Source organism: Dendrobates tinctorius, unplaced genomic scaffold (assembly GCF_039654945.1).
Source record: "Dendrobates tinctorius isolate UK_male_01 unplaced genomic scaffold, ASM3965494v1 ptg000019l, whole genome shotgun sequence".
In the NCBI taxonomy this organism is placed as follows: domain Eukaryota; kingdom Metazoa; phylum Chordata; class Amphibia; order Anura; family Dendrobatidae; genus Dendrobates; species Dendrobates tinctorius.
In genome coordinates, this window is record NW_027361687.1 from 53,928,214 (window position 1) to 53,946,449 (window position 18,236).

The 18,236-nt window shown below is 50.0% G+C and overlaps 1 protein-coding gene across 2 annotated transcripts in view; it reads right to left on the reverse strand.

Annotated features, from left to right (window-relative positions):
* The window catches only part of SV2A (synaptic vesicle glycoprotein 2A), a 211,114-nt gene extending 195,480 nt beyond the window's left edge, over window positions 1-15,634 (reverse strand). For both annotated transcript variants that reach the window (XM_073567045.1, XM_073567046.1), the window contains exon 1: window positions 15,406-15,634. The gene's annotated coding sequence lies outside the window, so the exon portion shown is untranslated. The remainder of the gene's footprint in view (window positions 1-15,405) is intronic.
* Between the last annotated feature and the right edge of the window lie 2,602 nt (window positions 15,635-18,236).

The following is an 18,236-nucleotide window of genomic DNA, read 5'->3' on the forward strand; positions in this document are numbered from 1 at the left end:
AACATTTCTCATTTTCTGAAAATAAATACAAAATTTAGTGCTTGGAAATTCGAAGACATGGTGTCAGTAGTTTATAGACTAAAAGAGCAATTTACATTTTACTCAAAAATATACCTATAAAGAGAAAAATCAGACAGACTGAAAATTTTGCAGTGGTCTCTTAATTTTTATCAGATACAGTATATACCGTATATATTATAGAAAATTAAATAGGAAAATAAAATATGCATCAAAGTTTAATCAAAATATGTACAAAGGAAAATAAATAAATAATATTCATTAATTAATGTATGGTATAATAAAAATTCTGTGAGTTTAAAGGATAGTGTAATTTCAGGTGACTTTGAGAATAACCTGCCTTGTGTGTACAGGAGAAATAACGCTATTTTTGGTTATTATATGACGTATCCTGCATTGTCAGCAGCTTTCTCCTCTGCAGGATCGATTTTTATTTTTAATTGTCTCGTAGGTGGTGGGTGGAGAGTAGCTGCTACAAGGTGCAAACATAGTTATTAAGGTTGAAGGGAGACTTTAAGTCCATCGAGTTCAACCCATATCCTATCCTAACATGTTGATCCAGAGGAAGGCAAAAAAAAACCATGTGGCAAACAGTAAGCTTCACATTGGGGAAATGAGGGATTTCCTGTCTCTATGTAGTACATGTACAGAAGCAGAAGGACATTATACAGCTGAACTGAGCAGTGTAGCTGTACAACCAGCTCTTGATGAGATAAAACACTTATCAGAAGGCAGCAGAGCAGTCTGTCTGTGTCTGTGTCTCTCTCTCACTCTGTTCCCCCTCCCTTCTCCATAGACTTCAATGCTGTAATCTGATCCCTCAGTAAACTGTCCATCTGTCTTGCTTTAGCCAAGATGGATTTTAGTCATTTTTCAGAGTGAATGATGAGCTTAGGAGGTAGGGAAGAGGAGAAGTGGCTCATAAGTGGAAATAGAAACAGATGTGAATGGAGAACTTATCATTCCCAACAGACTCAAGTGTGGGACAACATGGTAATTTAGTTACTTGTCTGTACCAGCGATTTTATCAAGTCTTCTAGAAAACCCTGTTAGCATCCTTGTACTGTTAAGAAGAATATAAGCCACATTCAGAAGCCTGGAGGGGTGTAATTTCCCGACTTCATCTCCCAGGCTGATATTAAATGGCACATGACATCCAAAGTCTTCCGAAATGCGTCAGTACAAGGAAGGAGCGAACGCTTCACTTCTCCCACAGCTCCCTACAGACGCTGTAATGGCCTCGCAAGGTTACAGCAGCAAAGCTCTGATCTACAAGGGTAGCGGGAACATTGCGGGCCTGCCCTGAAGGTCCGGCTCCCTGATTGATGTCCCCCATCACGGTGACCCAGGCATGACTGCAAGACAAGAGGCGCTCTACCATTAAGATGCATGTCACGTCCCCGTGCCGACCCGCTGTATAAAGGCTGCGCAGCAAATCTTACGTCATCCGCCCGGAGTGGCATTATAAACAGCTTTTATATTGTAGAGCTGGGGTGGGGAACCTCAGGCACGTGGACCATTCATAGCCCTCAATTACCTGTTCTCCGGCCCCGGGACCCCAGAGCACACCATACAGGGTTCACTACTGAATACAGAGGAGCGTGCAATGAAAGATTACGTCCTAACGCCAGTGCCAGCATCAGGACGTACCTTGTGGGCAGAGTTTGCACACGATTTGTACGGCCCCCGAAGGATGGTATAAATATCCAAATGGCCCTTGACAGATATAAGGTTCCCCACCCTTGTTGGAGAAAATGTGACCAACACCGGGAAGCTGCGGTTTTATAGAAATAAAGTTTAATCGCTGCGTAATAGGCACAATTTTAATATCCTTTACAAGATCTCTGCTTGCTCTAAGGGAATGGTAGCCATAAAAAAAACCCCAGCGTGACTGGTGCGGTAGTGAGCATGTGCGACCACTACTGCCTTCACTTTCTACAGGACTGAAGGTCGCACATGCTCACTCCTGCTCTGTTCCCAGCAGCCGATCCCCAGAAATGTTTTTATGTGGGACCACCCTGTAATTGGACACAGATAAAAGTCCAGCAATGTGGTGCCACAATGATGGTTAGGCATCCATTAGCAAGCTGCATTGGAGCAGCAGTCTCTAGAAATATCTGATTCCCGTGTGTCGTACACACTGTTACACGCAGACCTCTCGCCTCACTCGCTGCTGCGCCTCTAAGAATAGATCACTAGCACAATCCTGAGAGAAAAAGGATTCAAGGGGGAACAGCATGCGGCCTGCCCTGCGATAACACTTGTGTATCTTGCGAACACAACACATATTGTGCGTTCCAAAAATACATGAGCGCATAGCAAAGCGTGATCAGAAAAACGAGAAGGGGAATATCTGTATTATATAAACAGTACATAAAGCACAGACACAAAGGGCACTGGTTGTTCTACCATCCTGCCGCTCCCCTAATACAGAACCACATAGTACAAATAGTATATATGGTACATATATAGGTGTACAGGCATGCAGCTTCCAAATAATATTACCATACAATAAAAACAAAAGCTGCCATAAAATACCTACATAATACTGCCATACAAAGCCCAAATAATACAGCCCTATAGCTACCAAATAATACTTCCAAACAGTGCTCACCTAATACAGCCCTACAGCTCCCAAATAATACTGCCATACAGTTCCTAAATAATACAGCCCTGCAGCTCCCAAATAATACTGCGTAGAGTGCCCAAATGATACAGCCCTATAGCTCCTGAATAATACTGCCAAACAGTGCTCACCTAATACAGCCCTACAGCTCCCAAATAATACTGCCATACAGTTCCTAAATAATACAGCCCTGCAGCTCCCAAATAATACAGCCCTGTAGCTCCCAAATAATATTGCCGTAGAATGCCCAAATAATACAGTCCTACAGCTCCCAAATAATACTGCCATACAGTTACTAAATAATACAGCCCTTCTGCTCCCAAATAATACAGCCCTGCAGCTCCCAAATAATACTTCGTAGAGTGCCCAAATGATACAGCCCTATAGCTCCCGAATAATGCTGTCAAACAGTGCCCACCTAATACAGACATACAGCTCCCAAATAATACTGCCATACAGTTCCTAAATAATACAGCCCTGCAGCTCCCAAATAATACTGCGTAGAGTGCCCAAATGATACAGCCCTATAGCTCCCGAATAATGCTGTCAAACAGTGCCCACCTAATACAGACATACAGCTCCCAAATAATACTGCCACAGTTCCTAAATAATACAGCCCTGCAGCTCCCAAATAATACTGCGTAGAGTGCCCAAATGATACAGCCCTATAGCTCCCGAATAATACTGCCAAACAGTGCTCACCTAATACAGCCCTACAGCTCCCAAATAATACTGTCATACAGTTCCTAAATAATACAGCCCTGCAGCTCCCAAATAATACAGCCCTGTAGCTCCCAAATAATATTGCCGTAGAATGCCCAAATAATACAATCCTACAGCTCCCAAATAATACTGCCATACAGTTCCTAAATAATACAGCCCTGCAGCGACCAAATAATACAGCCCTTCTGCTCCCAAATAATACAGCCCTGCAGCTCCCAAATAATACTGCGTAGAGTGCCCAAATGATACAGCCCTATAGCTCCCGAATAATGCTGTCAAACAGTGCCCACCTAATACAGACATACAGCTCCCAATTAATACTGCCACAGTTCCTAAATAATACAGCCCTGCAGCTCCCAAATAATACTGCGTAGAGTGCCCAAATGATACAGCCCTATAGCTCCCGAATAATACTGCCAAACAGTGCTCACCTAATACAGCCCTACAGCTCCCAAATAATACTGTCATACAGTTCCTAAATAATACAGCCCTGCAGCTCCCAAATAATACAGCCCTGTAGCTCCCAAATAATATTGCCGTAGAATGCCCAAATAATACAATCCTACAGCTCCCAAATAATACTGCCATACAGTTCCTAAATAATACAGCCCTGCAGCGACCAAATAATACAGCCCTTCTGCTCCCAAATAATACAGCCCTGCAGCTCCCAAATAATACTGCGTAGAGTGCCCAAATGATACAGCCCTATAGCTCCCGAATAATACTGTCAAACAGTGCCCACCTAATACAGACATACAGCTCCCAAATTATACTGCCATACGGTTGCTAAATAATACAGCCCTGCAGCTCCCAAATAATACAGCCCTGCAGCTCACAAATCATACTTCCAAAAAGCGCCCAAATAATACTGCCATACAGTGCCCATATAATACGGCCATATAGCTCCCAAATAATACTCCCATAGAGTGCACACATAATACTGCCCTACGGCGCCCAAATACTGCCATTTAGTGCTCACATAATACATTCCTAAAGCTCTTAAATAATACTGCCATGCAGTGTCTACTTAACACATCCCTACAGCTCCCAAATAATACTGTCATGCAGTTCCCAGAGCTCCCAAATAATACTGCTATGCAGTGCCCACATGATACATCCCTGCTGTTCTTAAATACTACCATACAGTGCCCATATAAAACAGCACTACATCTCCCAAACAATACTCCCACACAGTGTCCACAAAATACAGCCCTACAGCTCTCCAATAACACTACCATACATTGTGCATATAATACAACAACCAAATAATATTGCCATACAGTGCCTGCATAATAAAAAAATGAAGCTCCCAAATAATACTAGCATACAGTACTTATATGATACAGCTCTCAACTAGTTGTCACAGGGATACAGCAGAGCGGGGCCAGATGATTGCGGTGTCTGGTTACACGAACTCCTGCAGTTATTAGAATGGCTTCACCATCATTATCATTATAAACAGTGCAGGTTTTCCTTGCTCTGTCATAGCAAGGTTTAATGGGTTCAGTTGATCTCCTGAAGCTCTCCATCCTGAATTGTCTCAGCTGTTCTGTGTTGGCCACTCCCCTCTGGGAAGATGCCAGTGAGAGTTCTACTTCCTGGTTTGGTGTTGAAGGAGAAAGTTCAGTGTTTGAAGCTGGCAGTTGGAAAGTTTTCATGGAGGTTGCTGCATGGAGTTGGTTTGCATGTTTATCCTTATCCTCTCACATTTGGTTTCTCCTTCCTATAACTCCCGTTTCCCACTCTGTTTTGTGTGATTGTATGATTGTGGTTTTCTGTTATCCCAGTCTGTTTACCCCTGTGTTATTAGTGTTTTTCTATACACTTGGGCCCCTCATCTCCCTGGGTGAGTTTCTCGCATCGTACTCGCAAGTGTGACCCTGGCCTTAGATGTATAATTGTCATGTCAGAATAAAGCCAAACCCATGGTGAGTCACGCTTTCAATGTCCCAGCGCGTTCTCCCCCAGAAGCAGTGGGGTTCATCAGGGGAAAGGAAGGCTCTGTCATATGGCCACATATAGTGTGTAACCCATATAATACTGCCATACAGTGCCCACATAATACATACCTACAGCTCCCAAATAATACTGCCAAACAATGCCCAAATAAAACAGCCATACAGCTCCCAAATAATACTGCCATACAGTACCCAAATAAAACAGCCCTACATCTCCCAAATAATACTGCCATATGGTGCCAACATGATACACCCTACAGCTCCGAAATATTATTGCCATATAGTTCCCACATAATACAGACCTGAAGTTCTCAAATAATACCGCTATAGGGTGCCCACATGATATAGCTCTATAACTCACAAATACTTCCATACAGTACCTAATACAGCCCCCAAATAACACTGCAAGTGCTCATTTGATACAGCCCTACAGATCACAATTACTGGCATAAAGTGCCTATATATTAAAGCTCCCAAATAATACTGCTATATTGTACCCACTTAATAGAGACCTGCAGCCTCCAAATACTGCCATCCAGTGCGCAAATAAAACAGCACTACAGCTCACAAATGATACTGCCATACAGTGCCCACATAATACAACACTACAGCTCACAAATAATACTGCCGTACAGAGCCCACATGATACAGTCCTACAGCTCACAAATAGTGCCATACAGTGTTCACACGATACAGTGCTACAGCTCACAAACAATACTGCCATGCAGTGCCTGCATAATACAGCCCTACAGCTCACAAATAATACTGCCATACAGTGCCCACATAATACAGCACGCAAATTATGCTGCCGTACAGTGATTGCATGAAGCATCCCTACCGCTCCCAAATAATGCCAGTGTCCACATAATACAGCTCCCAAAAAGTACAGCCATACAGCTCAAAAATAATATTGACATACAGTCTGTGCCTACATAATGCAGACCTGCAGCTCCCAAATACTGTATACCAGACCTGAGCAAAGTGCGGCCTGCGGGCCACATCCGGCCCTCTGGCTGTCTCAGTCCGGCCCGTGGACCGAGACAGACGTGGGGCTGCAAACCTGAGGTCCACAGGCCGCACAGTGCCCGCCGTCTCCCGCCAGCCCGCTGTCTCCCGCAGTCAGCATTGGTGGAGGAGGGGCCTCCGGCCACTTCCTCCACCAATCAGAGTGTGAAACCGCCGGAGAGTCAGAATCAGGGCGCCTGGGAACGGGACCGAGGTGAGTATGTGGTGTGTTTTTTTCATGGGGGTGAACATGGGGATTCTATGGGGGTGACATGCTGCACATGGGGATTCTATGGGGGTGACAGACAGCACATGGGGATTCTATGGGGGTGACAGACAGCACATGGGGATTCTATGGGGGTGACAGACAGCACATGGGGATGCTATGGGGGTGACGTGCAGCACATGGGGATTCTATGGGGGTGACGTGCAGCACATGGGGATTCTATGGGGGTGACAGACAGCACATGGGGTTTCTATGGGGGTGACATGCAGCACATGGGGATTCTATGGGGGTGACAAACAGCACATGGGGATTCTATGGGGGTGACAGACAGCACATGGGGATGCTATGGGGGTGACGTGCAGCACATGGGGATTCTATGGGGGTGACGTGCAGCACATGGGGATTCTATGGGGGTGACAGACAGCACATGGGGTTTCTATGGGGGTGACATGCAGCACATGGGGATTCTATGGGGGTGACATGCAGCACATGGGGATTCTATGGGGGTGACATGCAGCACATGGGGTTTCTATGGGGGTGACATGCAGCACATGGGGTTTCTATGGGGGTGACATGCAGCACATGGGGATTCTATGGGGGTGACAAACAGCACATGGGGATTCTATGGGGGTGACAGACAGCACATGGGGATTCTATGGGGGTGACAGACAGCACATGGGGATGCTATGGGGGTGACGTGCAGCACATGGGGATTCTATGGGGGTGACGTGCAGCACATGGGGATTCTATGGGGGTGACAGACAGCACATGGGGTTTCTATGGGGGTGACATGCAGCACATGGGGATTCTATGGGGGTGACAAACAGCACATGGGGATTCTATGGGGGTGACAGACAGCACATGGGGATTCTATGGGGGTGACAGACAGCACATGGGGATTCTATGGGGGTGACATGCAGCACATGGGGATTCTATGGGGGTGCAGCACATGGGGATTCTATGGGGGTGACATGCAGCACATGGGGATTCTATGGGGGTGACATGTTGCACATGGGGATTCTATGGGGGTGACATACAGCACATGGGGATTCTATGGGGGTGACATACAGCACAGGGGGATTCTATGGGGGTGACATGCAGCACATGGGGATTCTATGGGGGGTGACATGCAGCACATGGGGATTCTATGGGGGTGACATACAGCGCATGGGGATTCTATGGGGGTGACATACAGCACATAGGGATTCTATGGGGGTGACATGTTGCACATGGGGATTCTATGGGGGTGACATATTGCACATGGGGATTCTATGGGGGTGACATGCAGCACATGGGGATTCTATGGGGGTGACATACAGCACAGGGGGATTCTATGGGGGTGACATGCAGCACATGGGGATTCTATGGGGGGTGACATGCAGCACATGGGGATTCTATGGGGGTGACATACAGCACATGGGGATTCTATGGGGGTGACATACAGCACATAGGGATTCTATGGGGGTGACATGTTGCACATGGGGATTCTATGGGGGTGACATGTTGCACATGGGGATTCTATGGGGGTGACATGCAGCACATGGGGATTCTATGGTGGCAGCAGACAGGACATGGGGGATTCTATGGGGGTGACATACAGCACATGGGGATTCTATGGGGGTGACATGCAGCACATGGGGATTCTATGGGGGTGACATGAAGCACATGGGGATTCTATGGGGGTGACATGCAGCACATGGAGATTCTATGGTGGCAGCAGACAGGACATGGGGGATTCTATGGGGTGACATACAACACATGGGGATTCTATGGGGGTGACATGCAGCACATGGGGATTCCATGGGTGTGACATACAGCACATGGGGATTCTATGGGGGTGGCATACAGCACATGGGGATTCTATGGGGGTGGCATACGCACATGGGGATTCTATGGTGGCGGCATACAGGACATGGGGGATTCTATGGGGGTGGCATACGCACATGGGGATTCTATGGTGGCGGCATACAGGACATGGGGGATTCTATGGGGGCAGCAGACAGCACATGGGGATTCTATGGGGGTGACATACAGCACATGGGGATTCTATGGGGGTGACATACGCACATGGGGATTCTATGGGGGTGACATACGCACATGGGGGTGACATACGCACATGGGGATTCTATGGGGGTGACATACGCACATGGGGATTCTATGGGGGTGACATACGCACATGGGGATTCTATGGGGGTGACAGCATATGGGGATCCTATGGGGGTGACAGCATATGGGGATCCTATGGGGGTGACTGCACATGGGGATTTTATGGGGCTGAACATGGGAAATTTTATGGGGGTGACATACAGCACATGGGAATTCTATGGAAGTGACAGCACATGGGGATTCTATGGGGGTGACAGCACATGGGAATTCTATGGGGCTGAACATGGGGATCCTATGGGGGTGACTGCACATGGGGATTCTATGGGGCTGAACATGGGGATTCTATGGGGGTGACAGCACATGGGGATTTTATGTGGGTGACATACAGCCCATGGGGATTCTATGGGGGTAAACATGGGGATTCTATGGGGGTGACAGCACATAGGGATTCTATGGTGGTGACAGCACATGGAGATTCTATAGGGGTGACAGCACATGGGTATTCTATGGGGGGTGACAGCACATGGGGATTCTATGGGGGGGGTGACAGCACATGGGGATTCTATGGGGGGGTGACAGCACATGGGGATTCTACGGGGGTGACAGCACATGGGGATTTTATGGGGGTGATGTGCAGCACATGGGTGGTTATGGGGAGTGACATGCTGCACATGGGGAGGCTATGGGGGTGACATGCTGCACATGGGGAGGCTATGTGGGTGACATGCCGCACATGGGGAGGCTATGGGAAGGATGTATACTGTCATGCAGTATATGGGAAGGCTGTGTGGGGCTCATGAAGTATATAGGGAAGCCGTGTGGGGCTCAATCAGTATATGGGGAGGCTGTGGGGGCCTCATGCAGTATGTGGAGAAACTGTAAGGCTCATGCTGTATATAAGAAGGCTGTGTGGGGTTCATGCAGTATGTGGGGAGGCTGTGTGGGGCCTCATGCAGTATATGGGAAAACTGGGGCTCATGCAGTACATGGGGAGGCTGTGTGGGGCTCATGCAGTACATGGGGAGGCTGTGTGGGGCTCATGCAGTACATGGGGAGGCTATAAGAGGCTGTGGGGGGGTTAAATATATATAGGGGGGTGTCAGCATACTTAATTCTGCTCAATATTAAGTGATACAATTAATATTAATAAATTAATATTGAGTAGAATTAATTTCAAGCTATTGGTTCGGCCCTCCACAAGTCATGGTCTCTCATGTGGCCCCTTGGGAAAATTAATTGCCCACCCCTGCTGTATACTGTTCCCACATGATATAGACCTATAGCTCACAATACTGCCATACAGTGACTACAGCCCTCAAATAATACTGCCATACAGTGCCCACATAATACAGACCTACAGCTCCCAAATAATACTGACTTACAGGGCTCAAATAAAACAGCCCTACAGTTCCCAAGTATTACTACCAAACAGTACCCACATAATACAGACCTACAGGTCCCAATACTGCCAGTGTCCAAAAAAACAGTCCCACAGCTCACACAATTATACTGTCAAAAAGTGTCCACATGATCCAGCCCCACAGCCCTCAAATATTACTGCTATACAGTGCCCACATAATTCAGCTCCCAAATGATACTGCCATACAGTGCCCACATGATACAGCTCCCAAATTATACTGCCATACAGTGCCCACATGATACAGTCCTACGGCTCACAAATAATACTGCCTTACAGTGCCCACATGATACAGCCCTACAGCTCCAAAATAACCGTCATACAGTGCCCACATGATACAGCCCTCAAATAATACTGCCATACAGTGCCCACATAATACAGCTCTACAGCTCCCAAATGATACTGCTATACAGTGCCCACATGATACGCCCTACAGCTCACAAATAGTAGTGCCTACCTAATACAGCCATACAGCACACAACTAATGCTACCATACAGTGATTACATGATCGAGCCCCACAGCTCCCAAATAATATTGCCATATAATGCCCACATGATATGGCCCTACAGCTCACAAAAAATACTTCCATGCAGTGCCCATAAAGTACAGCCCTACAGCTCACAAATAACACTGCCATACAGTGCCCACATAATAAAGCCCTACAGCTCCCAAATAACACCGTCTTTCAGTGTCAATATAATAAATCCCTACAGCTCACAAATAATACTGCCATACAGTGCTGACATAATATAGCCCTTCAGCTCCCAAATAGTACTGCCCTACAGTGACCATATGATACAGCCATACAGCTCACAATTCTGACAAAGTGACCACATAATAGAGCTCACAAATAATACTGACATACAGTGCCCATATAATACATCCCTCCAGCTCACAAATAATATTGCAACACAGTGCCCAAATAATGCTGCTGTACAGTCCTCAAATTATACCACCATACAAATTGCAAATAATACTGCTATACATTGCCCACATATTGTTGCCTTAGAGTTCATAAATAATACTGCAATGTAATGTGCCGCACAAGCCCCAAATAATGAAGTGATACAAATTCTAAATAATACTCTCATACAGTGACTATATTATACTGTCACATAGCTTGCAAACGTTACTACAATTCCCCATACTATACTGCGGCCAAAGAATACATCATGCAGTGCCTACATAATGCTGCCATATAGCTCCAAAACACTAGCACCATACAATTCCCAAATACTACTGCTAGGCCGGTTGTATTTCCTAGTCTAGCCCTCTTGTCTATTGGGGGTTCTGTTCCCTGTTGGAAGGAGAGAGGCCCACAGTTGCACTAGTGGTGGTATGGCGGTAGTACTAGAAGCTCCATACATCGTGACTGTGCTAATAATGTTATACTCAGAACCATCAAACATCTTTACACCCTGACAAGCGCTCCCGCTGTATTTGACACTCAGGCAGCAGGTGAGATGCTCACTAATATATGCACATGACTCCTGAGAAGAGGGGAAGGGATTAGCGGGTTTAGCACAGTTTACAGGCAGCATTATTTATGGATTGCCCACGTAACTTACACCATATGTAATGGGCGGCGGCTGCTCAGTCTTACACCAACACCCCATCACAAACTACATACGGCACGAAGGTTGTTTACACCGCCATACCCAGACACTGTCTATGAGGACTGTATACCCCTCTGATACATATAGTGACACCATGGGGGGTGAAGGGCCTGATACAGACAACTCTGAGAAACAAATATGGTGGAAATACGACAACGTTGAAATCACTATGGTATAATGAAGGGTAAAAAGTAGGGTGATATAGCAGGACGAGGGGAAAGGAACCATGAGTGTAAGTTCTTGGGAAGGAGAACAAGCCTCTTTAGCCTGGGCCTGTGACGGGATATCGCATTTGTGATGGGATCTAGAGCCTCTGACAGGAGACTGTACCTCTGACCGGAGACCGAGCGTATGATGGCATCTTGGGCTCTGACCGGAGACCAGGCCTCTGACAAGAGACTGGACCTCTGACCGGAGACCGAGCGTATGACGGCATCCCAGGCTCTGACCGGAGACCAGGCCTCTGACAGGAGATTGGACCTCTGACCGGAGACCGAGCGTATGACGGCATCCCGGGCTCTGACCGGAGGCCAGGCCTCTGACAGGAGACTGGACCTCTGACCGGAGACCGAGCGTATGACGGCATCCCGGGCGCTGACAGGAGATGGGACCTCTGACCGGACACTGAGTGTATGATGGCATCGCGGTCTCTGACCGGACACCAGGCCTCTGACAGGAGATTGGACCTCTGACCGGAGACCGAGCGTATGACGGCATCCCGGGCTCTGACCGGAGACCAGGCCTCTGACAGGAGATTGGACCTCTGACCGGAGACCGAGCGTATGACGGCATCCCGGGCTCTGACCGGAGGCCAGGCCTCTGACAGGAGATTGGACCTCTGACCAGAGACCGAGCGTATGACGGCATCCCGGGCTCTGACCGGAGACCAGGCCTCTGACAGGAGACTGGACCTCTGACCGGAGACCGAGCGTATGACGGCATCTCGGGCTCTGACCGGAGACCAGGCCTCTGACAGGAGATTGGACCTCTGACCGGAGACCGAGCGTATGACGGCATCCCGGGCTCTGACCGGAGACCAGGCCTCTGACAGGAGATTGGACCTCTGACCGGAGACCGAGCATATGACGGCATCCCGGGCTCTGACCGGAGACCAGGCCTCTGACAGGAGATTGGACCTCTGACCGGAGACCGAGCGTATGACGGCATCCCGGCCTCTGACCGGAGACCAGGCCTCTGACAGGAGACTGGACCTTTGACTGGAGACCGAGCGTATGACGGCATCCCAGGCTCTGACCAGAGATGGTGTACGACAGCATCTCGGGCCTCTGACAGGATCACAGGCCTCTGATAGCACAAGGGGCTTCTGAATGGATATTAGGGAATACAGACCCTGCTGACAAACCGGTGGTATGGGGCACAGAGATATCTGCAGCCTTCAGAGCCAATTACTGTACATACTGTATATGATGCCACGACCCCGGGTGGGATTTGCAGGGTCCGGCCGTACGCATGCACTGTATATCACGAGTGTTTTTCTCAATCATGCGAATGATGTTTCTGTCATGGTGCGACAGGAGGCCAATCAGATTCTCACATATGTTGCGGTTTTATTTATAGAGATCTTCCAGTCACTTATATCGCGCCCCGGGCAGTGGAAACACAGAGCATTACAGCATGCAGGGCGTCCTCACCCCGAGCGTCAGGGGGACGGAAATTCCCAAAGCAAGCGACGGGGGCGGCTCGTTGCTACAAGACAAGCCATTAACAGCCATGGTGTACCTAAGAGGTCCGAGAAAGCCAAGGTCATCCTGGATTATACAGGGCTGACAATAGTGAGAGAGCGATGTGGGATAGAAATCTTATCTTAGCCCAAATGTCACGGGGCCGATTAAAAACCAATTCTTCTGCTAACATTATAAGGAATCGCTGCCTCTTTGCTTCTTTCTACATATATATACACACACAGATCATAGATATTACACATCAGTAATAATATGTGCCCCCCCCAGGATTAGAGGATAGGTAATGACTATTCACACCAAGATAACCCTTTCCTATCCTGTTACCGCCACACATCATTGATATAGATAATTCAGTGGCCATTCACCCAAGGTTACGTGACCACCTCAGTCCACCCAATATATGGACAGTGAATGTCACCGGGACGCTCAGCCTCATGCCTTCCAGTATTACTCAGTTGTGCTCCCTGGCAGTTTTCCGCCATAGGCAACCTTATCCCATCCTCCCTTTGAGGCACATTCCTTCGGGTAACATTTCGCCCCCCCCCCCCCCGACTTTCATTCGGGCCAGATATCCACCACCATCCTCCCTTTGTGCTAGATTACCCCCCACCATCCTCCTTTCAGGGCAGCTTTCCCCCCACATCCTCCACATTGGGGCAGCTTACACAGCTTTCATCCCCTCCCTTCGGGGCAGCTTTCCCCCACCATCCTGCATTCGTGGTAGCTTCCCCCCATCATCCTTTCAGAGCAGCTTTCCCCCCAATCCTACCTTTGGGGTAGCTTTTCCCCCTCCATCCACCATTTGTGGTAGCTCACCCCCCTCGTCCTCCTTTTAGGGCAACCCCCCCATCCTCCAATCATGGTAGGTCACGCCCCACCATCCTCCATTTGTAGTAGCTCACCCTCCCACAGCCTCCATTCGGGGCAGCCCCCCTCATCCTCCATTCGAGATAGGTCACCCCCCTCTCCCTTCAGGGCAGCTTTTCCCCCTATCCTCCATTCTGGGCAGCCCCCCCATCCTCCATTTGTAGTAGCTCACTCCCCACCATCCTCCTTTTTGGGCAGCCCCCCTATCCTTCATTTGTGGTAGATCACCCCCCTCTCCCTTCAGGGCAGCTTTTCCCCCTATCCTCCATTCTGGGCAGCCCCCCCATCCTCCATTTGTAGTAGCTCACTCCCCACCATCCTCCTTTTGGGGCAGCCCCCCTATCCTTCATTCGTGGTAGGTCACCCCCTCTCCCTTCAGGGCAGCTTTTCCCCCTATCCTCCATTCATGGTAGGTCACCCCCTCTCCCTTCAGGGCAGCTTTTCCCCCTATCCTCTATTCTGGGCAGCCCCCCATCCTCCATTTGTAGTAGCTCACTCCCCACCATCCTCCTTTTGGGGCAGCCCCCCTATCCTTCATTCGTGGTAGGTCACCCCCTCTCCCTTCAGGGCAGCTTTTCCACCTATCCTCCATTCATGGTAGGTCACCCCCTCTCCCTTCAGGGCAGCTTTTCCACCTATCCTCCATTCATGGTAGGTCACCCCCTCTCCCTTCAGGGCAGCTTTTCCCCCTATCCTCTATTCTGGGCAGCCCCCCATCCTCCATTTGTAGTAGCTCACTCCCCACCATCCTCCTTTTGGGGCAGCCCCCCCATCCTACATTCGTGGTAGCTCACCCCCCTCTCCCTTCAGGGCAGCTTCCCCCCTATCCTCCTTCTGAGCAGCTCGTCCCCCACCATCCTCCATTCCCGGGGTTCAGTCAGGGTTATATTAGATTTCGGCAGCTTTACGTTCCAAGGTCATAGTGTTGTGTATAGCGGAGGAGCTAATGCACCAGGACAATGCCAGCCCCTGCCCCTTGGGCCATGCCAGAGGCATAATATGTGCTGCCAACTGTGCTGACCGCCTAATGCCGCTACATAGATGTACATATTTAGATGAGGGAGAGCGGGGCAAGGGCAAAATGGCAGCACCAATGGCAAGGGTATAAATAGAGGGTTAATATGCACAATTGTCTTTACCTTGTGTCCAGCGTGCCAGGCTGTAGCGGTGGGTGCCAGGGCAGTATCTCTGTGGCAGGACGCAGGAGGGATGGGGATGCTGAGGCTCTGGGTACCAGATTGAGAGCTGCTCTTCCCACAGAGCATCGGGTTAAACCACTCTGCACAGTCAAATAGGGGGGAGGGCGAAGAGGAGTGAATGGTCCCCTCCCTCACAGCCTCTTAGCAGGCGGCAGGGCATGCCATGTGAGCTGTCTTCCATACTCAGTCCTGTCAGGGCGGGAGGAGGGCAGCTCACTGCGGCTGTACCACCTGCAGGCAGGTGCGGGCCTCGCTGTGCCCCCCTAGCCCTCATTGAAATGCACTGAAGGAGCTGAACCTGACAAATTGTGTATTATTATTAGTGTGACTGCTGCAGCAGGCACAGAGGAGAAGGCGGAGGGGGCAGATGCCAGGAGGAGGGAGAAAGGGAGGCAAAGGGCAAAAGGTGACAGCGGCCATAACCTAAGCGGTGTACCTCTGTCCGGAATGTTATGTGCAGGAGCTACCCATAATAGTGCGCCTGTCAAAGACGTCCCCATAACACCGTACAGTCACAGACGCCCCCATAACACCGTACAGTCACAGACGCCCCCATAGCACCGTACAGTCACAGACGCCCCCATAGCACCGTACAGTCACAGACGCCCCTATAACACCGTACAGTCACAGACGTCCCCATAACACCGTACAGTCACAGACGCCCCCATAACACCGTACAGCCACAGACGCCCCCATAGCACCGTACAGTCACAGACGCCTCCATAGCACCGTACAGTCACAGACGCCCCCATAACACCGTACAGTCACAGACGTCCCCATAACACCGTACAGTCACAGACGCCCCCATAACACCGTACAGCCACAGACGCCCCCATAGCACCGTACAGTCACAGACGCCTTCATAGCACCGTACAGTCACAGACGCCCCCATAACACTGTACAGTCACAGACGCCCCCATAACACCGTACAGTCACAGACGCCCCTATAACACTGTACAGTCACAGACGCCCCCATAACACCGTACAGTCACAGACGTCCCCATAACACCGTACAGTCACAGACGCCCCCATAACACCGTACAGTCACAGATGCCTATATAACACCATACAGTCACAGACGCCCCCCATAACACCGTACAGTCACAGACGCCCCCATAACACCGTACAGTCGCAGACGCCCCCATAGCACAGTACAGTCGCAGATGCCCCCATAGCACCGTACAGTCACAGACGCCCCCATGACACCGTACAGTCACAGACGCCCCCATAGCACCGTACAGTCACAGACGCCCCCATAGCACCGTACAGTCACAGATGCCTATATAACACCATACAGTCACAGACGCCCCCATAACACCGTACAGTCACAGACGCCCCCATAACACCGTACAGTCACAGACGCCCCCATAACACCGTACAGTCGCAGACGCCCCCATAGCACAGTACAGTCACAGACGCCCCCATAGCACCGTACAGTCACAGACGCCCCCATAACACCGTACAGTCACAGACGCCCCCATAGCACCGTACAGTCACAGACGTCCCCATAGCACCGTAGTCACAGACGCCCCCATAACACCGTACAGTCACAGACGCCCCCATAACACCGTACAGTCACAGACGCCCCCATAGCACCGTACAGTCACAGACGCCCCCATAACACCGTACAGTCACAGACGCCCCCATAACACCGTACAGTCACAGACGCCCCCATAACACCGTACAGTCACAGACGCCCCCATAACACCGTACAGCCACAGACGCCCGCCCCCATAACACCGTACAGTCACAGAGGCCCCATAGCACCGTACAGTCACAGACGCCCCCCATAACACCGTACAGTCACAGACGCCCCCATAACACCGTACAGTCACAGACGCCCCCATAACACCGTACAGTCACAGACGCCCCCATAACACCGTACAGTCACAGACGCCCCCATAACACCGTACAGTCACAGACGCCCCCATAACACCGTACAGTCACAGACGTCCCTATAACACCGAACAGTCACAGACTCCCCCATAACACCGTACAGTCACAGACGCCCCCATAACACCGTACAGTCACAGACGCCCCCATAACACCGTACAGTCACAGAAGCCCCCATAACACCGTACAGTCACAGACGTCCCCATAACACCGAACAGTCACAGACTCCCCCATAACACCGTAGTCACAGACGCCCCCATAACACCGTACCGTCACAGACGCCCCCATAACACCGTACCGTCACAGACGCCCCCATAACACCGTACCGTCACAGACGCCCCCATAACACCGTAGTCAGATGCCCCCATAACACCGTACAGTCACAGACGCCCCCATAACACCGTAGTCACAGACGCCCCCATAACACCGTACCGTCACAGACGCCCCCATAACACCGTAGTCAGATGCCCCCATAACACCGTACAGTCACAGATGCCCCCATAACACCGTACAGTCACAGACGCCCCTATAACACCGTACAGTCACAGACGCCCCCATAGCACCGTAGTCACAGACGCCCCCATAACACCGTAGTCACAGACGCCCCCATAACACCGTACAGCCACAGACGCCCCCATAACACCGTACCATCACAGACGCCCCCATAACACCGTACAGTCACAGACGCCCCCATAACACCGTACAGTCAGATGCCCCATAACACCGTACAGTCACAGACGCCCCCATAACACCGTACAGTCACAGACGCCCCCATAGCATTGTACAGTCACAGATGCCCCCATAACACCGTAGTCACAGACGCCCCCATAGCACCGTACAGCCACAGACGCCCCCATAGCACCGTACAGTCACAGACG